General features: G+C 37.9%; 1 protein-coding gene across 6 annotated transcripts in view; it reads right to left on the bottom strand.

Annotated features, from left to right (window-relative positions):
- Window positions 1–23,350, bottom strand: part of HIPK3 (homeodomain interacting protein kinase 3) — a 98,600-nt gene extending 75,250 nt beyond the window's left edge. For 4 of the 6 annotated variants that reach the window (XM_069471257.1, XM_069471258.1, XM_069471253.1 and 1 more), the window contains exon 1: window positions 22,809–23,350. The gene's annotated coding sequence lies outside the window, so the exon portion shown is untranslated. Of the gene's footprint in view, window positions 1–21,985; window positions 22,383–22,808 lie in introns of those variants that run through there. The other 2 variants (XM_069471259.1, XM_069471255.1) reach the window with 2 other exon arrangements.
- Between the last annotated feature and the right edge of the window lie 220 nt (window positions 23,351–23,570).

The following is a 23,570-nucleotide window of genomic DNA, read 5'->3' as shown; positions in this document are numbered from 1 at the left end:
GCCCAAGAGTCTGAGGTTGCAGTGAACTAGGATCATGCCACTGCACTATAGTCTGGGTGATAAAGCAAGACCCTGCCTCAAAACAAAACAAGACAAAACAAAACAAGAGGTAGGACCTTTGGGGGTGATTAGGTTATGAGTGCTCTGTCCTCATCAATGGGATTAGTGCCCTTATAAAAGAGGACTGAGGCAGCTTGTTCACCCCTTTCACCATGTGAGAACACAGCTAGAAAGCACCATCTTTGAAGCAGAGAGTAAGCCCTCACCAGACACCAAATCTGCTGGCATCTTGACCATGGACTTCCCAGCCTCCAGAACGATGAGCAACAAATTTATGCTTTTTATAAATTACCCAGTCTAAGGTATTTTGTTGTAGCAGCCGAAATGGACTAACATATAGACCTTATTTTTCCAATCCTCTAATAAATTTTCAAGTCCCATCTAAACTCTATTCAAATTGTTCACACCCTTTTACAATTACCAAGCCAGCAATGTAAGCAATATTGACACCCACAGTCATGAGTCTGATCGTTGCTCACCATAGTGAAATATGTTTCAGTCTTTTTTTTTTATTACACATACTATCAGGCCTTCTGGAAAGGAAGGGAGGGAACAGAGATAGAAATACTTTACTAACTTATATTCAATTCATTAGCCAATATGAAACTTCTGAATCATTTTCTACCAAACTTATACACAACCCATATGTAATAGCGTTCTACTTTCAAATGTACTGTGATATCACAAATAGATTTTTTCTTTTTTTTTTTTTTTTTTTTTTGAGACAGAGTCTCACTCTGTTGCCCTAGCTGGAGTGCAGTGGTATCATCATAGCTCACTGCAACCTCAAACTCCTGGGCTCAAGCAATTCTCCTGCCTCAGCCTCCCCAGTAGCTTGCACTACAGGAGTTAATTTTTCTATTTTTTGTAGAGATGGGTCTCACTATGTTGCTCAGACTGGTCTCAAACTCCTGGTCTCATTCGATCCTCCTGCCTTAGCCTCCCAAAGTGCTAGGATTACAGGAGTAAGCCACCATGCCTGGACCAAATAGATTTAATAAAAGGCAATAATGTCTTGTATTGCATTCTCCTTATTCAATTTTCTTCCACTTGTTCAACTCTCCATTTTTTTAAATCTTTTCCTTTTTAAAAACTGTGGTAAAATATACATAAAATTTACCATTTTAGTCATTTATAAGTGTAATGTTCAGTGGCATTGAGTATATTCATACTGTTGTGCAATCATCACCACCATCCATCTCCAGAACATTTTTCTCTTCCAGCACTGGAATTCTGTACCCATTAAACAATAACTCCCTATCCTCTGTCCCTCTGACCCTTTACAATCACCATTCTACTTTCTGTCTCTATGAATTTAACTATTCTAGGTAGCTCATAGTGGAATCATAAAATACTTGTCCTTTGATGATTTTGCATGTCTTCAAGGTTTATCCACACTGTAGCATGTGACAGGACTTCCTTTAAGACTGAACAATATTCCACTGTGCGTCTACACCACTTTTTGTTTATTCATTCATCTATCGATGGACAGACAAGTCACTTCCATGTTTATTACTATGAATAATGCTTCTATGAACATGGGTGAACAAGTATCTTTTTGAAACTCTGCTTTCAATTCTTTTTTGTTTATATATCCAGAAGTAGAATTGCTGGATCATACGGTAATCCTATTTTCAATTGTTGGAGGAACCACCTTACTGCTTTCCACAGCAGCTACACCATTTTACATTCCCACCAGCAGTGCACAAAGGTCCTGATTTCTCCACATTTTCACTAACACTTGCTATTTTCTTTTTTCTTTTTTGTATTAGCCATCCTAATAGGTGTGAAGTGGTATCTCATTGTGGTTTCCAAATCTGTTTTTAAATCTAATTCTTTCCTCATCAGTGTTGCACCAACTATAATAGTACTCAGAACTTGATGTCATCCTAACAAGTAAACTTTCTTTCCTTTCATCTGAGTTAATGATGAAGAATGTTAACCATCAGACACACCTAAGACTAAGCTCTGTGGAAAACTTTTTGTTAGCTTGGCATTGCCAAAGAATTTCTGAGCTCTTCCCAGTTCTTTCAGGCCATCACTGAAAAGTATAGATTATTAAATTATTAAATACATTGTTTTAAATTAATTAATTTTTAAATACATTGTTTGAAATTAAATTAAATTAAATACATTGTTTGAAATTAATTAATTATTTTAATTGTTTTAAATTAAATTAAGATACAACTGTGAAAATATGATGATCAGTACTGAAGATTTCTGAAGATCTATTAGAAGATATAAATGAAAATAACAAGTACAACAAAAGCCTTTTTTAAAAAAACAGAAAAAAGACTTATTTTTAACCTAAAGAACAACTCAGGGCACCAAAAGATTATCCCATAATAAAAAGGGATAAGAAACCAAAGAATTACATTTGTAGCCCAAACTCCACAATTTAAAAAAAAAAAATAGCAATACAACAAAGTCACCCCAATGAAAGTTACTTTAGGGGTATTTTCATTCCACTGAAAATAAGCAGTTACATTACTGCAAAGTAAGATTTTGATTCTGTTAACATAAAACCTTTACATTCAGATTTCTCTTCTGAACTCAGCTATCAACTCTGTTTCCAGGATATATTAAAATAAGTAGATGCAAATGCAGTAATACTTTAAAAAATGAACTTATCACTCTTTAAAGGGAGACAGAATGGGACAGGAAATGAAAAATATTGTCAAAGTTGCTTATCAGGTAAATGTACCAAAGCACCTTTAATCTGATGGCTTCAAAGCTAATAGCCACAAAATGCTCCTGTATGAAAACTCAATGATATATTACACACAGTTAGGGTAGTCCTAAATTCACTAACACTGTAATAGGGTTTTAGTTAAATTACACACATATACATTGCAGACTATACTTGCCTTTTATTATGCTGTAATCAGCACTAGAATATTTTAAATAAATTGAAAAGCACTATGTAAAAATCAGTGAGTATGCTAAAAAGCAAAGAAACCAGCAACACCAAAAACACACACAAGCAGGTTTTGACCTACTCCCAAGTTCCTATCCTGTTCCTATTTTGGTCTCTACTTTGATCCAGTCATCTCTCACAGTCTTCTTTCCCTACTGCATCTCAATTAAACCCCAAGATCTGACCTGCCCATTATCACCACAGTCCTTCACATTCTGTCCTCAAAATGTCCATCTTTTCCTTTGACCTACCATCTCTTTCCGATTATCTCTCACCAGACTCCCAATATTCTTGGCTAGATTCTAGTTTCTCTCTTTCTAATAAAACAATAGATTCAAAATTAACACTTCCCTTATATAATATAAAAGGCATCTAAAAAGAGGCTTAGCAGCAAAAGAATCCCAAATTCTAAATATGAATACAATAGTTGATTCTCTTTATCCTGACACATTTCAAGTATGATAAACTTCAAAGAAGAGAACCACTTTAGGGGAGGTAGTATTCATGAAAACATTTAAAAAGAAGTAAAAGCACTTTAGGGAAGGTGGCCCTCACCAAATATTTTTATGGCAAAATGCGTAATCAAATTAGCCATTCCAGGAAATGAGCTTTGAGCACCACTATAATGATTTTCATAACACTGCAGAAATGTCTCCAGCCAGTAAGAACACTTTACAGGCAATCCACACTCTAAGCACAGAAGACTTTTTTTAAAATAATAGGGTCAACCTACTTCACCTAGCTAGTGAGCCAAAGAGAAACTGGGCTGTTCTTAAACTAGTTTTGCATTCCTCACGAAGTCTGGCAGAGAGTTAAAGGAATAAAGCCTCAAACTATTCTATAGCTTTTCAAACTTATCTTTTATAGGATATTGCAAACAGCTTGATCTCAACTCTAATTTTTAAACAAATGACTATGTCTTGATTTCACAAGGTCAGACAGGTAGTACTCCTTTCATTTGAAAGCAATGAAGATACAGTGAAGTCTTCAAGGTGACAATATTGTCTATAACCTAGTTTCATGAAATTAACAGTTTACTCCAGGCTGGTTTATCCATAGAGTTGAAGATTTTGCTTTCATAAACATACTTAGAATAAAAGGTTTCACTTTTTCCATTTTTAAAATGTATTCAGCCACATCAATCAGTGGAAACGAATATTAAGATATCCATAATATTTCATTCAGAAATCATTTTATGATATAACTGGATACTATTTAACAATCAATATTAGAACTTCACTTCTATTTCAACTGAAAATTTCTCAACATTTTATAGAGAGATAAAAGAACATTTTTCTTAAGACCTTTAAAACTGAAAGATAAAGCATCAAATACAGAGAGGAATGCTAGAAATAAATACCACACTATTTTAATTACACAATGACTGATTAAAGCCATAAATTACACACCTACTTAATATTGTAATACGCTTAGACTGTTTTGTTTACCTCATATGCTACTGTTAAATTAAATTATAATAATATTAATTTTTTATATACATTTTCCAAAAATCTTATAAAAGCCCCTGATATAACTATGGTGCTTCCATAAATTGAGAACATTTTTAGCCAAAAGCTATATTATTTGGGCCGAAGTTTAAATTTCTGCTGATATAATTCTCAACTTGATTTTCAAATGATAATGACTTAATCATCTATCAAAGTTATATCAAATTCATTTTTTAATGTTTTATGTCCACACCTACTGTGAATATTACCAAATAATGTTTTAATATTATTTTAATTTTGCCTTTACCATGCTTATCCCTAACAACAGATAACTGGCCAAGTTTGAAGTTTAAAAAGCCTCAATCATTTGAGGGATAAGAAAAAAAAGTTTAAGTTCATTAGTAATTGAACTTTAATTTTTGACAAGAAAAAATATGAAACTATCCAGTGTTTTTTATAACAATGTCAAAGAAACAGGTCATATTTTGTAGAAGAAATGGAAGAATAGCCAACTTAATCCAACAGTAAACTCTTTGGTAAATTGTTTTCATTCGTAAATTCAAAATTTTGTGCCAAAACTCAATCCACTTTTTTCGTTAACAATACAAACCACAAAGTTAAAGTAGTCATAACAACTTTAAATCTTATATGGATTCAACAGGTTACTATCTGCTACACTTTGGTAAGGTATAGCATCTCATCCTACCCATCCAAAAAGAGAGATCTTCACTGTTTAAAAAGAAAAAGGAAAGGAAAAAAAAAAAAAACTGTCTTCAGCTAGTGATTCCCCAAATTGTAATCATAGAGTGACCACCTGTGAATTTATCATGAGAATTCTGTAATGCTATATTTGTCCCTCATTACATTTAAACAGTTTCACACCCACATGCTCTAATTATTCTCCAAATGAAGCTCAAGAATTTCCTTCAAGAGGACAAATATAAAAGAAGGGGGAAAATCTTCACTAGTTATAGATATTTCCATCTTTCCATTCCAAAGAAGACTTAAAAAAATCTAAGTGTCTCAGAACACCAATATATGCCCTGGTCAGCCTACACAGAAGATTTATATTCTTTATTCCTCTCAGTTTAAAGTTAATATTACATTTTTAACAAATCAATCATCAATCTCTGAAAGAAAAGAAGATTTTCTTTAAATAAGATACAAAAAGCATACACTATAACAGGGGAAAAATAACAAATTTGACTTTATTAAAATTTAAAACCTTCATTCATCAAATGACACCAGATAAAAAGATAAGCCACAGACAAGGATTTACAACATTGAATTTTTTCTACTTTTGGTAGAGACGGGGTCTCGCTCTTGTCCAGGCTGGTCTCAAACTCCGGGCCTCAAGCCATCCTCCTGTCTTGACCTCCCAAAGTGCTAGGATTACAGGCATGAGGCATCACACCCTGCTGGTTTTTACATTTTTAAAACATTGTTTAATGAGTTATAGGTAATGTGGTATCTCTGGAGGGCTTTAAAAAGAAAATCAATATAATCATATTTGTGTTTTAGAAAGATTACTCAGGCAAATCTGTGAAAGATAAACTGGAAAGGAACAAAATGGAGGCAACAGTGGAAGCATGACTAATAGTCCAGACACCTGATCAGAGGCTGACCAAAGGCAGGACAAAGGGAATGAAGTCCAGAGTTCTGACTATCAACAAGTAGTTAGGAGAAGGAACCACAGAACAGGTGAGGTGTGAAGTAAGGGAGCAACTGACACATTTCTAGCTTGAAGAACTGATAGCCAAATGATAATAGGAAATACCAAAATAAGAGAAAGAGAATTGAGAGGAAAAACAGAATTCAATTTTAGACATGCTATGTTTGAGGGGCCTTGTGACTCAAACTGATTCCCATAAATGCAGAACCTATAAAAAAGGCCTGCATTCAGATAGTTTACTTGGGAAATTATCCTGGGAACAAGAGAGAGAGACACAGGGAATAAATCAGGAAAGAGAAAATATACCATTTGTCAACAAATAACTATAGTAATTGATTCGAACAAGAATTATCAATGCATGCAAAAACTAGTGGGTGAAAGTTTGAGGTATAAAAGGATATTACTGTTAAGTGACCATTTCCATGGGTCTCTTGTGTTTCTCCATGTCTTGCAGGCAGGGACACTGACTGCCTTTGTTCTGGAGTCTCTTTTCAAGGATATTTGTACAGTGAACACTTGGAAGATAGAAATACAGTCTTCCTCCTGAGCAAAGGACAGGTTGTTTAATGTCCAGTATAATAAAGATAATGTCTCCCTCTTGGGTAAAGATCAGACAGACTTACTGCTCCTTATAAAAGATTCAAGTTTCCTAAGCTTGGGGTTCCTCTCCTGTAATTCATCTCCTTTTGTGCAGGAGTCACCCGGCCCCGTTCATATCACCCTGTGGAAAATGAGTTCAGAAACAAGCACAAATGCTGACACTCTGGCTAGTACTACTGCAGATGAGTAAGAAAGTCCTTTATCTCTGACCCAGGAGTCTTGTATCTTCTGCTAGCATCCACCGCTAAATTGTTGGCTTGCAAGGCCCTTTTAGTTCTCAACTATTACACAGTTTCAAAGTATATCCCCACAAGATACATATTAACTAAAAGCAAGAAACTGGCAGATGCCTTCCTAACCAAGTAATCAATGTTAAAATCACTAGTAAGGACATATATTGACATCATGTGTCTACTGATATGATGTACTGATAGAAACATATTTCTCTAAACTATTCCTAAGCACAGGAACACAAACAAATACAAATTGGGGGACATTCTAAAAATAATTAGCAGTATTCTTCAAAATGTCAGTGTCAAAACAAGTGAGGAAGTTTCCAGATTACAGAAAACTGAAGAGATACAACTGAAAAGTCTCTGTTTTTAGGAATTAATAAGGGTAAAGGAACATCATGTCTGCAACTTACTCTCAAAATTTCAGAAAAAAAGTAATATATTAACCAGGCCTGGTGGCACCCACCTGTAGTCCCAGCTACTGGGGGAGGGGGGGCTGAGGCAAGAGGATCACTTGAGCCCAGGAGTTTGAGGTTGCACTGAGCTATGATGATGCCACCACACTCTAGCCTGGGCAACAGGGTGAGGCCCTGTCTCAAAAAAAAAGTACTCATAAGCACTGAGGGCAAATTTTTTCATTTAAAATTAATACTTAATTCATAATCATTTTTGGAGCTTTTGATCATTATCTAATTTGATCAATTAATAGAGCCTTAATTTCATTATGTGAGCCAATAAATCTTTTGACAACAGAAAGGACTTTTTATTCATGAAAAGACAGAAGAAACAGTACTAATCTATGCAAGGCTCTACAAATAGACATCTAAAAATGGAACTAGGTAACCAGCAATATTCAGTCAATAAGTAGTAGTTTCTAGTCACAGTTTGTTTCATTTCTCAATTACTTTGTTTCCAGTACAGATTTATAACAGATATAATGTCTTCTTAGAAATAAAAGGCACAATACATTAGAAAACAAGTTGTTAATGTGAACAGCAAATGAGTTTAATTCTTCATGGGTTGATTAACTGTCAATATTTTATTAATAAATACCTCTATCATTAATAGGTTCTTTTACTTGTATATTCTGTCCAGGAAATTACACTAAGCCACTTAACATAAGAAAACATTTTCATATAAATGAATGATCACATATTAGGAAGTTTCATAAATTAAACCTGCTGTCTAAGGTGCCTAGAAAACATTTATTTGAAAATACTAAAGTCTTGGGTATTTTCCAGCAGTATTGTGAACAAAGCATCTAGAGAATGTGTTGACTGTAACACAAATCAGCATGTTAAATAACAAGCTTCATCTGACTTAGCAAAACGTTCCAACTTTTGGAACAGAAAATGACCTGGTGGACATTTCAAAGCTGCTAGAAATCACCCTGCCAATACAAATCTTTAACAAGGCTAGAAAAGAGTTAATTCAAAAAATAACATAAGGATTACTCTTACTAAAGCAGATAATTCTCTAGATTTTTTTAAAGCTATATAAAATTAAAAATCAGAAATAGAAATACTGACAGGTTGACTAAAGATAAAAAGTTTACCTGCCAGCCTGAGCAAGAGCAAGACTCCATCTCTACTAAAAATATTTAGAAAAATTAGCCAGGTACAGGTGGTGTGCAGCTATAGCCCCAGGGGTTTGAGGTGGCAGTGAGCTATGATGATGCCACTGCACTCTACCCAGGACGACAGAGTGAGACACTGTCTCAAAAAAAAAAAAAAAAAGTTTACCTGAAGCTCTCCCTTCCTTGAAGTAAATTTAAGACTAAGAATTCAAATTTAGTTTACGAAACTTCAGCACAAAAGAAAATTTTTTACTTAAATTCTTCATACAATGACCAATATCTACCAATGGATAGTTGAGAAGTAAACAATTTCATAAGTTTGGGTTATAAACAACTCCTTTAATAGAAAGCAAAATGCATTATTTTTCTGTATCATAGGGAAATTTGTCCCAAAAGAACTATCATGAAACTTTTATTTCTAACAAAAATCTATGTAACTAACCTTCAGACAAAAATAAATAAGAAATATTAAAGATAAAGAAGGCAAAGATCAAATAATCCTAACTATTTAGAAAACCTCCTGAACTAATCTACCTTTGATACAACACATGGAGTCGAATCCTAGATTAATAATTTGATCAAAAGTGCACTGCTGCCACAGTAATACAAAGGAAAACTTTCTGCCGGTAAGATTTTTGTTAGAGGCCGGGCGCGGTGGCTCACGCCTGTAATCCTAGCACTCTGGGAGGCCGAGGCGGGTGGATTGCTCAAGGTCAGGAGTTCGAGACCAGCCTGAGCGAGACCCCGTCTCTACTAAAAAAATAGAAAGACATTATATGGACAACTAAAAATTTATATAGAAAAAAAAAATTAGCCGGGCATAGTGGCGCATGCCTGTAGTCCCAGCTACTCGGGAGGCTGAGGCAGTAGGATCGCTTAAGCCGAGGAGTCTGAGGTTGCTGTGAGCTAAGCTGATGCCACGGCACTCACTCTAGCCTGGGCAACAAAGTGAGACTCTGTCTCAACAAAAAAAAAAAAAAAAAAAAAAAAGATTTTTGTTAGAGATAATGATTCAAAGCTCTAAATGGACATTTATAGAATCAAGGGTCAAATTCTACAAAACTTTTCAAAAGTACAGGCTACCCTAAACAGCTTTAAGATTCACATTTTGTATTTCCAGTAGTACAACATTCCACATTCATACCTGAAGGAGAACTATCACTCTAGAGTAATACATATCACAAGAATTAAAATTCTAAAAACAAGTGAAGTGAAAACAGTGGCTACTACCCCCCCCCCACACACACACAAATACAATAGTTTTTCATTTGTGAGAGCTGAAAAGACAAATATTTACTGCTGCATAAGCTTGATTATAGTACTTTCAGTTTTGAAAAATCTTTATGAAAGACATTTTGGACCTTGGAAAAATTAACTGGACTAAAAAATCAACTATTTATGCTTTCTAAATTCTATTAAGAGTCTATATGGTCCTGATATTGTCTTACACTGCTAAATCCAGAATTTTTTTTAATTTCTATAATTATGCTTTCTCTCTAGAGACTCAGATTTTATTTGCCAGACATACCACTTTATACATTCCCTTTTTTTGAAATTTAGTGAAGCACCTTCAAGAACCTTTCTAATATAGAAATACTGCTTTTTAAATTTCCAAGTTTAACTGTCATATATATCTTATCAACTAAGGATGCCCTTTCAACAATTGCTTCAGAAACTCTCTCTGGTATCAAGTCAGAAACAATAGGAGGAAAAGAAATGAGAATGTTAAGAAAAATCAAGATTTCAGCCAGGCACAGTGGCACGTGCCTGTAGTTCCAGGTACTCGGGAGGCTGAGGCAGGAGGATCACTTGAGTCCAGGAGTTTGAGGCTGCAGTGAGCTATGACACCACTGCACTCTACCCTGGACAACACAGTGAGACCCTGTCTCTAAAAAAAGAAAGAAAAATATTTAAGACCTTTCTTATTCTCAAGACAGATTTGAGGAAGGGGATAAAGCAGAGATTTATAACAGGTCTCCTTAGAAAGGGCAGAAAATGCTAAAGAACAACAAAGTAACAAAAACCTAAAGAGGAAAGAGACAAGCAGCTTCTCAAAGAGTACCCCAAAGAAAGGACATTGAATTCTTAGAAATCTGTAGGAACTGCTTCCGTTTGGCCCTGACTACCTCTAATCATTAACTTTATAAAGTGACACATTGTTGGGTTGCTTATAATAAGCTGTGCTAGAAGTTGAGATGGACTTAGCAAAGGCCACGTATATATTTCTTTCTTCTACTACAAGCCCTACAGAAAAACTGAGATTTTTTTTTTTATTTTATGTTAGTGTAAAAAGCCACCGCCAATACACGGTACTAAAAATATGTATAAGAACTATAATGATAAGAAATACTTATTTCTTCAGATTTACCTGGCTGAAGAGATTTTTAAAAATATACCATCAACATTTTAAAAAGATAAAAAGATACTATGAAAGTTTAATTTAGTTTTAAGTTGCATAAGTAACCAATAACTCACACATTTCAAGTAAAAATTAAGGCTAGCCATTGATCCCATGGAATAAAATAAACAAAAATATGCTTATATACTGAAAATGGCTACAAAGTAGTTACAGTTTACTGATGAGATATTTATTCTCAAATAGTTACTAAAAATTTCTTATTGGCTAAAATTGACCTTTATGCCATTTTTTAAGCATTTGTATAAGAAGCAGCTCAGATATAGAAATAATGGTTGCATATTAATTATATATGGTGAATATGCCCAATTATTTTATAACAACATTTACCATATTGACCTTAAAAATGTCACTTATTCACAGAGCCTTGCAAACTGAATGAGTAAAAATTATCACTAAGACAGTATCATTACCTGAAATCATACTGCTAGAATGAGCATACTAATATAAAATTTAAAATATTTTGCCGTAAAATCATGAAACGATACACATCATTCACACCAAGAAGCAGCTAGATTTCAGTACAGCAATCATTTTGAAATTATTTTATTACTGCAAAATTATAAAATATTCAGGGGAAAGAACCTATCCTATTTCCTTCCAGTCATTTTAAAGTACATTTTATTATTTTCTTAGAATCTACATACATGTATCACTTAATATGCCAATATGTTCTCTTATAAGCATATTAACTATTATAAATAGCAGCATAATGTTCTACCCTATGTACATATTATAATTTGCTGGATTGCTTTTTTCCAAGTTTTTTTACTATTCATATAAAGTTATAATGAACATTTTCATAAAAATAGTGTTTGTACATATTATTTGGGGGGGGGGGACAGAGTCTCACTCTGTTGCCCAGGTTAGAGTGCCATGGCATCAGCCTAGCTCACAGAAATTTCAAACTCCTGGGCTCAAGTGATCCTCCTGCCTCAGCCTCCCAAGTAGCTGGAACTACAGGCATAGGCCACCACACCCTGCTAATTTTTCTATTTTTAGTAGAGACAGGGGGTCTCACTCTTGCTCAGGCTGGTCTCGAACTTCTGACCTCAAGCGATCCTCCTGCCTCAGCCTCCCAGAGTGCTAGGATTACAGGCATGAGCTACTGCACCTGGCCTGTACATTCTTTTTTTAATACTGCATTTTTACTGTAAGTTTCTGTACATTCTTAATTTTCTTAGTACGGATTTCCAGAAAGGGGACTTGGTAAACACTGCAAAATTTTGCTTTGCAAAAGTGTAGTTCTACAGGTTTTATTAATGCACCCACCAGAAACAAATATTGTAAGATTTAAAGTTTCAAACATAAGCAAACTACAACAGAAATAAGGATACCCTATAGGAAATACAAAGGAATAGATTTAGAAACAAGGTAATCAACTTAGTTTGAGGGACCTGTAGGGGCATAAAATATGGAGATCAATAGGCAGCTCAAAATACGGGTTGAAAGCTCAGAATTGAGTAGGGGACACTACGGATGCAATTATCTGAAGGAATACATAAACTATGAATAAAAGGAAACTACTGCGATGCTTAACAGGAGTAATTTCACTAGAATGGCATGGACAGAACTATACTGCCTAGGGCTATAAAGTGAAGAGAAATCCAAGTAAAGGCTGGAGTACACGTTTAAAAAGCTTTGAAGAAGCCGGGCGCGGTGGCTCATGCCTGTAATCCTAGCACTCTGGGAGGCCGAGGCGGGTGGATCGCTCGAGGTCAGGAGTTCGAGACCAGCCTGAGCAAGAGCGAGACCCCGTCTCTACTAAAAATAGAAAGACATTATATGGACAACTAAAAATCTATATAGAAAAAATTAGCCGGGCATAGTGGCACATGCCTGTAGTTCCAGCTACTCAGGAGGCTGAGGCAGTAGGATCGCTTAAGCCGAGGAGTCTGAGGTTGCTGTGAGCTAAGCTGATGCCACGGCACTCACTCTAGCCTGGGCAACAAAGTGAGACTCTGTCTCAACAAAAAAATAAATAAATAAAAAGCTTGGAAGAAATAGAAAACAGAAGACAGGGTCACAGACTTGAGGAAACACAATTAAAAGATGGCTGCTTAAGATCCCAGATACTTGGGCATGTTAAAAGGCTGAAGAAAAAGAGTCAATGCTGTATACAATAAATAGATACAATTTTACCTGTCAATTTACAAAAAGGGGGGGAAAAAAGGCTGGGTGCCATGGCTCACACCTATAATCTCAGCAGTTTGGGAGGCTGAGGCAGGAGGATTGCTTGAGGCCAGGAGTTTGAGGCCAGTCTGGGAAACATAGCAAGACCCCATTTCCACAAAAAGACATAATAAAATCTACCAGGCATGGTGGTGAGCCCCTGTAGTCCTCGCTTCTCCGGAGGCTGAGGCAGGAGAATCACTTAAGCCCAGGAATTTGAGGCTGCAGTGAGCTACGACCGTGCCACTGCTACACTCCAGCCCAGGTGACAAAGTGAGACTCCATTTCTAATTAAAAAAAAAAGGAAAAAGGAAAAGAAAAAAACAAGAGACAAGAAAAAGAGGAAACTTCAAGTTTGTGGACAAGCTCACGATGTCAAAAAAATGCCAATTCTGGTGAAACCCACATAGAAAACAGAAAAGTAATCTTGGAAGGATAGAAAGATGCTTCTTTCCTTCAGGAATGAAAACTCAAAGTTTATACTGTTAGAAGTAAGTTCCCAGGTAAAGGGTTGATAATCTGGAGGAAGTACATGCCTGCTGATCTCTACAGAGGAAACACTCTGATCTGCTAGAAGTAAAGGTGGTGGGAGTAAAGGGTCTTGAGAAGTCAAACGTGTAAAGATGACACGTTCACAATAGCTTGGTCAGGCACCTGTCAAACCACTCAGTAAAGACGATATACTTTGATTAAGACATATAGGTTATCACATGTCTGTATGTGACTCCTTTTAAAATAACGTATTTATTTTCCCAATGTCCACCATGTACTTTAGGGAATATAAAAACCTATAAAACATGGTCTTTGACCTGAAGGAACAGTTCAAATACTAATTTATATTTTTTAAATATAAACTTTCCCAAAAATGTTATATATTAACTTCTAATAGATTAGGAAGTGAAGTATTTCATTTTCTTCCAATCAACTTAATGGGAAATAATTTCAAACAGGATATTCCATCAGGTGTGAGATACTTTAAGGAGATTTTGCAAGTTAGAGAGAGTGGCCACTAGAAATACTTTCAGAAATGTCCCAATAGGCTTTGACAAGACAACTCACAAAGCAAACGCTACAACAATTTTTCATTCAAAGGTACTGGCAAACCAATTATGCTACAGTGCCAAACACCCTGAATTTTCAAACAGAATTCAATTTCACCAAATTGTCAAATTTCATTAAGACTATTGTACTATATACAATTATAAAAGGGGCAATACAATGTAATACTTTCGTTTTACAACCTCTGCTTTTAAGGACCCCAAGTAAAATATATTTTTAAAAAACTGTATACTTTAAACATGAAAATTATACCTATTTTTTAATTTACATAAAGTACAAAAACAATATCTCTTTTATGTAGTGGCTTCAAATAAGTTACAGCTAACCATTTTAACATTCTTAGAAGTATCTTAACATGTTTTCACCTTTTGTTTTCTTTCCACAGATTGGCATAGAAATGAGGTTTGGAGGGCTCTGCATTTTAAATCTAGGAAAAAGGGAAAATAGCTAGAAAAGGCAAACCTACTAGAATTTTCTCAGGCAATGTAAAAACTGTGCAGATCCAAAAGGAAAAATCATGAAAGACTAGAACTGGATTATTAACCATATCTGAAAAATATGACCTTATCTTTATTTAAATTAATATGCAGTATGTCTCTATAAGACAATGTGACTGTTAAACTGGCTAGCCTTGATTAAAAAAAATTACAAAACTAAAACTGATAAATTTTTGTTCATATTTTTAAATGATTTTTTTGTCTTTAAACACCACAAAGACAACAGTAAATACTAACATATAACTTTAACATGAACTCTTCCTAACATTTTAGTATTTATTTAAATGTATCATATTTAACAAAATAAACAGCTTTAAGAAGCTTGAATGTGCTATAGTTAAATCATTATTTTTCTTAGTATTTTCCAACTCAAGTACACATATACAAAAATATAAAAGAAAATTTACAGTACTCAGCTAATTTCACTTTACTACATACTTGCTGAAAGCTAGGACCATGTGTTGCTCTCGTCATTCACAGCATAGTACCTTGCACCTATTGGACATTCAAATATGTACTAGATAAAATAGTTTTCATTCATTATCATTGTTTTATCTGCCATAATAAAATTTCATTTTTTTGTGGCCAGAGTCTGTGATCCAGCTACAAAAAAATATTTAAGGCATACTAAACAGAGACTACAAATCTACTATTTTTGAACCCAATATTATTCTTATCTAACTTTAAATTAAAATACAAAACTACAGCTAATATACTGCAGAGATATTTATACTGTCTCCACTGAAACTGTCCGATTACAAGTTGGCCCCAAACATGTTTTTGTTTTGTTTTGAGAATGTAGTGAAGCATAGCATCATTGCTATGGGGTATACAGCAGCATAAGCTGTAATTTTCATCGTGACTTTATGTCACTATATCCTATTTAATCTCAACAGACATTGTAATAAATTATATATTTAAAGCCCTGAGAAGTATTACTTTATACTTTAGAAGAAATGTCTAGAAAGTCAGGTTCAATTTGCAATATGCTATCACTCTATCTATCCTATTAACTATTTAAAACTGTAGCATTATATATCTAAGGTGTATGGTTTACCAAACCTACATGACTCTGTATTATTTAACAGATAACACACAGTAAAAACATACAAAAATGAAACTTTTAGGCCTTTATATAACTGCTTTGTAGGGTAGGAAACATTTTATAAGCAAGTTATTTCCTGCAAATGCTTCAAAGTTTACTATGTTGTTTTTTAAAAAAAACTCTAAGATATTTTATATAATTTATGAATAATATACAACAAAGTAGGGGCAAATTAAAGAATTTGAAGTTAATATAAATGCTCTTACAAAATCAAATACTTTTTTAATTTCTAAAGTGAAATAACTGGCTAGTCAAATATAGCTAAGTTTTTATTTTCTAATAAACCTTAAGACAATTTTCTTGGAAATCCATACATAATCAAATATAATTTAAAATAAATAGCTACAAAATTTTTAAAAAGGAGTGACTCATACTCTAACCAATTTTTTTTCCAATTAGAAAAGACTCTCCAGCACAAATAATTATGCAAAATAAAAAGGGATTATATCTGAGCAGCCCTGGCAATTCTTTTTTTTTTTTTTTTTGAGACAGAGTCTTGCTCTGTCACCCAGGCTAGAGTGCAGTGGCATCATCATGGCTCACTGCCACCTCAAACTCCTGTGCTCAAGTGATCCTCCTGTCTCAGCCTTCCAAAGTGCTAGGTTAACAGGCATGAGCCACCACGCCTGGCCAATCCTTTCCTTTCAGTGTGACCAAGAGTTAAACCAAAAAATCAATCTTTCACAACTGAGATCTTTCCCTTCAAGTACAGCTTGGTTGGGCCTGGTGGCTCACACCTGTCATCCAGCACTTTGGGAGGCCAAGGCAGGAAGATCACTTGAGGCCAGGAGTTCAAGACCAGCCTGAACAATATGGTGAGACCCTATCTCTACAAAATAAATAACATAGCTGGGCATGGTGATGCACGTCTGTAGTCCTAGTTACTCAGGAGGCTGAAACAGAAGGATTGCTTGAGCCCAAGAGTTTAAGGCTGCAGTGAACTACGATCTTGCCAACTGCACTCCAGCCTAAGACAACAGAGAGATCCTATCTCAAAAGAAACAAAAAAGAAAGTACAGCTCACCTGAGAAAAATACTACACTTTCTCTTATTATTCTTCTCTAAATTAAATCTCCACTTAACGTTAAGTGTAATCTTTTTGTTTAAAAAAAAAAAAAAATGGGCCATGTGCCATGGCTCATGCCTGAAATCCCAGCACTTTGGGAGGCTGAGATGGGAGGATCATTTGAGAGCAGGAGTTCAAGAGCAGCCTGAACAACACAGCATGACTTCATCTCTACAAAATGTAAGAAAAATTAGCTGAGTGTGGTGGCCTGGCCTACACTCCTAGCTACTCGGGAAGCTATATCCCAAGTAGCTAGGATCCTCCCAAGGTGGAAGGATCATCTGAGTCCAGGAGTTCAAGGCTGCAGTGAGCTATGATGGTGCTACTGCACTCCAGCCTGGGCAACAGAGCAAGCAAGCCCTTGTCCCAAAAAAAAAAAAAAAAAAAAAAAAAAAAAGACAGATGTGCGACAGATGCCAGAAGTCTGAGTTTTAATTCCTAGTTCGAAAAACCTATGCTCATGTATTATACGGACCTTCGTTTTATTTTTAAGGATCTCCAAAAATTAAAAAAAAAAAAATACTACAAATCAAATTGATTTTAATAGCAATATTATGGTCCATGCTTTTCACTTCTGATTTCAGGTGAGGCCTGTGACACAACTTTTTTAACTGCAGAGAAAGTTTATCTTCCCTAAATTCCACATTAAGGAAAGTCTTTCAGATTGTAGAAATGAAGAAACAAAAGACACAAAGAGGAAGAGAGGCAAGAGGGGAAAAAAGGTGTTAAAAACTGAAATCAAGGATGATAAACAGAGATGCTATTATTACACAAGAAGGATCATTTAGCAGGTATCACTGGCTTATTCCTTTTTTTTTTTTTCTGAGACAGAGTCTCACTCTGTTGCCCAGGCTAGAGTGCCGTGGTGTCAGCCTAGCTCACAGCAACCTAGAACTCCTGGCCTCAAGCGATCCTTCTGCCTCAGCCTCCCAAGTAGCTGCGACTACAAGCATGTGCCACCATGGCCGGCTAAGTTTTTCTACATATTTTTAGTTGTCCGGCTAATTTCTTTCTATTTTTAGTAGAGACGGGGGTCTCGCAATTGCTCAGGCTGGTCTTGAACTCCTTAGCTCAAAAGATCCTCTCAGGCTGGGCGCAGTGGCACACACCTGTAATCCTAGCACTCTGGGAGGCCGAGGCGGGTGGATCGTTTGAGCTCAGGAGTTCGAGACCAGCCTGAGCAAGAGCGAGACCCCGTCTCTCAAACAACTAAAATATATACAAAAAATTAGCTGGGCAATGGTGGCGCATGCCTGTAGTCCCAGCTACTCCGGAGGCTGAGGCAGGAGGATCGCTTGAGCCCAGGAGTTTGAGGTTGCTGTGAGCTAGGCTGACGCCATGGCACCCTAGCCCGGGCAACAGAGTGAGACTCTGTCTCAAAAAAAAAAAAAAAAAAGATCCTCTGGCCTTGGCCTCCCAGAGTGCTAGGATTACAGGCGTGAGCCACGGCGCCCAGCCAATGGCTTATTCTTAATCTTTCCCTCAAGCTACCACAATTTTTCAATAAGTGAACTCCAGACTTTTAACAACTTGGGCATTTAAAATCAAAGCATATTTCAGTCTTCCAAATCCAATTAAACCAAGCTCTTTTACCTTCTACTGCCCAGCTTTCCCTACCACACCTGCCTCCCTACTGCCCATCCCCCTGTCTCCTACAGGAAGAAAAAATTCTCACCTTATTTTAGAAAATTAGAGAAATTGTTTCATCCAAGGTAACAAAATTTCATTTCATTTCAAAGACTTTCTGTTGAAAAAAGATTTCTAAAATACTGACTTGGCATTAATCGCCAAATATAATACAAAATACAAAGTAAATCTACTTTAATGACTTAACTAACAGTCCCCAAACCACAAATGCCACCTTTAAAATACAATACATATTGTCAATACTCATACAATTCTTTAATTTCCACACAAGTAGTAAGTGCAGAGGATCTAGGTCCCTAGCATAATAGTGGTGTCTCAGAATCAAGGCAATATGTTGCCTTTGTTTAGTGACATATGTTCCATGTATCAACTGAGGAGAACAGCCTAATAGGCTAAAAAGCTCAGGGTCTCATTTGACAAACATTTATAAATGTGTAACATAAATCCTCCAAATATCTATTCTGCCTTGGTGCTATAGTGACTCAGATCAGGTCAATAAGAACAGCTATAGCAAAGCTACAGAAGCAGCACACTAAGATTAAGTTGATTTTCTCCCAAACCACTCTTCATTACACCAAGCCAACCAAAAGAAGTGAACTATACTCACTTTTGTCAGCCACATAAGTGCTCTATCCTAAAAGTCTCCACTGATTCAAAACTCCAAATATATGCCCTTATTCAACTCATATTAAGTGTTTTAAGGTACTAGGCCAGATGTATATTTTTAAGCAGCTGGATCCAGAACCATTTAGGACATCAGAAATAATTCCTTAGACTTATACTGGTATCATATACAAAGGACTGCCCGTGACAAAGCTTTCAGCAAGTTAAAAGTTATTGTCTTTATTCCCTCAGAGAGAAATAATGCTACATCCCAGTTTAGGTGTGAGGGAAGAGGAGTATCTTTAAAAAAAAAAAAAAAGCCGGGCGCGGTGGCTCACGCCTGTAATCCTAGCACTCTGGGAGGCCGAGGCGGGTGGATTGCTCAAGGTCAGGAGTTCGAGACCAGCCTGAGCGAGACCCCGTCTCTACTAAAAATAGAAAGACATTATATGGACAACTAAAAATCTATATAGAAAAAATTAGCCGGGCATAGTGGCGCATGCCTGTAGTCCCAGCTACTCGGGAGGCTGAGGCAGTAGGATCGCTTAAGCCGAGGAGTCTGAGGTTGCTGTGAGCTAGGCTGACGCCACGGCACTCACTCTAGCCTGGGCAACAAAGTGAGACTCTGTCTCAACAAAAAAAAAAAAAAAAAAAAAAAAAAAAAACACACACTGATAGATTCCTCCATTTTAACATTTTAGTCTTCAGGAGTAACTTCCAAGTTACATATACCACATTGGAAGTCTCAACTTTGGACATTAGAAAACTAGAACAACTGCTACCCAGAAATTTTACAACACAAATATTTATTTTGGCAACAACATCAAGTTATTCTGTGTCCTCTACTAATGAAGAGGCAGGAATAACAACTTCTGGGAGTATTTTTAAATATGGAGAATTTCAAAGTTCCTTAGAACATTCTTAAATCTAAATATCACCATGACATCTTTTCATCTCCAAACTCAAATGTTATGTTGCAATGGAAACTATATTTTTATGTCTTTGAATTGGCCACCAATAGTGCAATTAGTTTACCTTATCATCATATTGAACTGCTGCAATGAGAACAGCATTTAATAAGTTAACTCCTCTTACCTGACAAAGTAAACTTCAAAAGTTACCAAAGTAAGTCATTCTAACATTCAAATGGAAAATAACATGCAAACAAGTATTCTATTAAATGGATGTGAATCAGGTTTGGAAACAATATTTCAGCATTCTGAAATTTACATCTTCCCCTTCTTGCTTTCCATATGCCTTCAGTGTTCCTGTACCAAATATTTTAAAAACAGAAGTTCAATCAAAAAATTCATTTGATGGCTGTTGCTTTCTTAAGTTGCAAGAAAAAAAAAAAAAAGGCTTTTAATATCTTGCATTAAACATAAATACCTATGTGTCCATCCCATACTTGCTACAGTAACCTACCTATGTAATTTGCGCTCTATTTTATGGTATCCCATGACAGAACATCCAAAAAATTAAGAGTATGATCTACAGCTTTTCAAGCATGTTTACAAGAAGAATTAGCTCATAAAAACCATCCACTTTAATGTGACTCTAAAACCTCATGCCCAGAAGCCAATGACTGGTTTATAAGCAAGATAATGACTAGTTCAATGGAAAAAGTATTATGACAATAAACTAAGACTGGCTTACCATGTTATGATCTGCTGGCCTAATATGTATGTTTAGCTACTGTAGTCAGCAATGTCCAAATATAAGTTTGAAACATTTAATGGCCACTTCTGTTCTAGATTTCAAGCTCATCTTACGTTTTAAAAAGTTTTAATCTAAAGTTTCCCCAAAAATTTCTTTCTCAGAAAATATATTCCCTCAAGTAGGAAAAAAAAAAAAACTTAAGGAACAAATTTTCCCATAAAACAATGACATGTCAGAAAAATCACAAATATTTCAGCACATCTCTACCTTAACACAAACTAAGTAAATTTCAAAAAAATTAACCTCAAACAGGTTAAGCATTATATTTCATAAATAAGAGTTACAAATGTTACCATAAATATACCAAGAAATACTCTGTTGATTTAAAAGTAAAGAACTTTATTTGGTTGGTTAAATTTCAATTACTGAGAAGTGGCATGAAGGCATAATCAATAAAACTACGAAAACTTTATTAAAAGGTCATTCATATTTCGTTTACTTAAAATACCAAGCTTAATCATGACCTATCTAAACCTTATCACTGGTCATTGTATAAAATTAGCACTGCACTTGCAAACATAAGCAGAATCTAGACTTATCAAACATATGGTGAGACTTGCTCAGCTTCTGAAAAATTAAATGAGAATATAGGATTAAAATGTTTTAGTTGGGAAGCAAACAAACTGATCCTGCTCAAAAGTTTTCATCAAAAATTTGATCAGAAAGAGAACCTCTTTAAAAAAATTTAATGTGTCCAGCAATTAAAACTTTGAAATTAACTTAAATGGTTTGAATATAAGTACTCCCACTTCAGAAGTTACAGTTTACAAGCAAATACCTAAAATAGAAAAAACAAGAAAAAAAAATCAGCCAATCTCCAAATAATAAAAAGTACATATAAGCACAAGCACAAACTGGTTTACCAGCTAACTTTTCCGGCCATGTACCAGAGAAACATGAAAACAAAGCTGACAACAGAACCAACCACGAGATTTCCCTGTAAACTAGACGATAATCTGAAAATTTTTGCTGTTGCTAATAGAAGCTGCTTATAATTAGAAGCAGCGAACTGACAGGTGGAAAAATAAATTCCCCTAACACAGCAGCGAGAGGTTGTGAAAACACGGTTCAAGGACTGAACATGTTATGACTACACTGTAACAAGTCCAAGGTAATTTACGCACACACCCTTTAGCGCAATTCCTCAAGCACAGATAAGGTTGGGAAACAACAAGCTTCCCCGAGAGCCACATACCATTTTAAAAGAGCCGTCTCCCTCCCGACAGGAAAACAGACATTCTCATCCCAAGTCTTTCCGCCAGTTCTCCCAGTGCGGCGAAGGGAAGCGGGCGGCCGCCACCGTAACGAGAGAAGCCGGCAACAGCCCGGCCGCGCGGCCGCCACGCCTTCCTCCCGCCGCCGCTGGGGACGCGGAGCCGCGGATCACATTTCTCCTCCCCAACAATCACACGCACGCACGTCCCCAGAGTTGACACCCTCCAAACCGGCCGCTCTGCTACGCTGGTGACTGGGCCACAAAGCCCGGGACGCAGCCATCGACTGGGGCGCTCAAGTTGCGTGCGTGCGCGCGCGTTTGTGTTTGTTCCCCTTAATCAAAGAGGTCTCCGTAGTTACGGCCTGGAGCTGCGTAGAGGAAAGAGAGGCCCCCAGTGGGACTAAACAAAACTTCGGTTGCTGGGAAGAGCCGTTGCGCAACCTTGGCAGGGGGAGGCCAAGGCCCCCGGGCCCGGCCAAGCGCGGCTTCCCGGAGGCTGCGCCACCGCGCGCAGGAACCCCGCGCGGCCCCGGCGTCCGGCGGCTTCGGCACTGGCGTGGCGCCAGCCTCGAGGGAGCGGCCCAGACCTGGCAACACGGCGGGGGCTGGGACGGAAACCGGGAGCACGAGAGCTCTGGGGGCGCGGATGGGGCGCAGGATGCACAAGTGCGGGCCGCTCCGGGGGACTTGGGCCCTGCCAGGGTCAGGCTGAGGGTCCGCTGGCCATCCGTCCGCAGGCCCCGGGAACGGAACCGGTACCTCCACCCCGGGGGTGGGGGCGCCGCTCGCTTTACTCCCTTACCTTCCTAGAGGCCTGCGCTCTCCCCTCTTCGGGCGGCCGCAGCCCTGAGCATGTCCAGGGTGGGGTGCAGGGCCGTGCCGGGGACAGGGAGCCAGGCGCTTCAGCAGGCGGTACCACCCAGCCTGGGCTCAACCCCTCTCCGCGGCCGCTGCCATCTTGTCCTGGCGGCTGAGAGGAAACGGCGAAACACCCTCCCCCAACCGCTGCTGCTGCTGCTGCTGCTGCTGCTGCTCTGGCTGCTAAGCGCCGGGCCCGTCTCCCTCATCTTCCTTTCCGGGGATTTGGGGTGGGAACGGTTTGGCTGGGGCGAGGGGTAGAGAGGCCGGCCGGCCTCCGGCTACTGGGGCCTACGGGCTACGCAGGGTGCGGGGCCCGCGGCGGTTGGGGCCCATTCCGGCCGCCCCTGCCGGGAGAGAAAGCAGACAGCCGGGAGAGGCGGCGGCGGCAGGGCCCGCGGCTTGGTCTCCTCAGGTCTCCGCGGTACCGGCAGTCGTCACTGAGGCAGCTGCTGCCAGCCGCCCCAGTCTCGGGCCCCTCCTCTACGCCCGCCGGCCTCGGCCCCCGCCTCCGCAGCGCCACCGCCCGCCCGGCCGCGCTGCGCGCCGAGCCCGGGCGGCCCCGCTCGGCTCCGGCCGCGGCGCCTCCGCGAAGCCCCTCCCCGGGGTCCGCCCGCCAGTCCGCAGCCGCGCCCTAGTCGCTGGGAGCCCGCCCGGCAGCCCGCGCGGGCCCGACCCAGAGCTCCCTCGCGCCGTCGTCCCACAA

This window comes from Eulemur rufifrons, chromosome 6, assembly GCF_041146395.1.
Source record: "Eulemur rufifrons isolate Redbay chromosome 6, OSU_ERuf_1, whole genome shotgun sequence".
NCBI classification, from domain to species: domain Eukaryota; kingdom Metazoa; phylum Chordata; class Mammalia; order Primates; family Lemuridae; genus Eulemur; species Eulemur rufifrons.
Note: the sequence above shows the minus strand (reverse complement) of the source record. Positions and strands in the feature narration are given on the sequence as shown.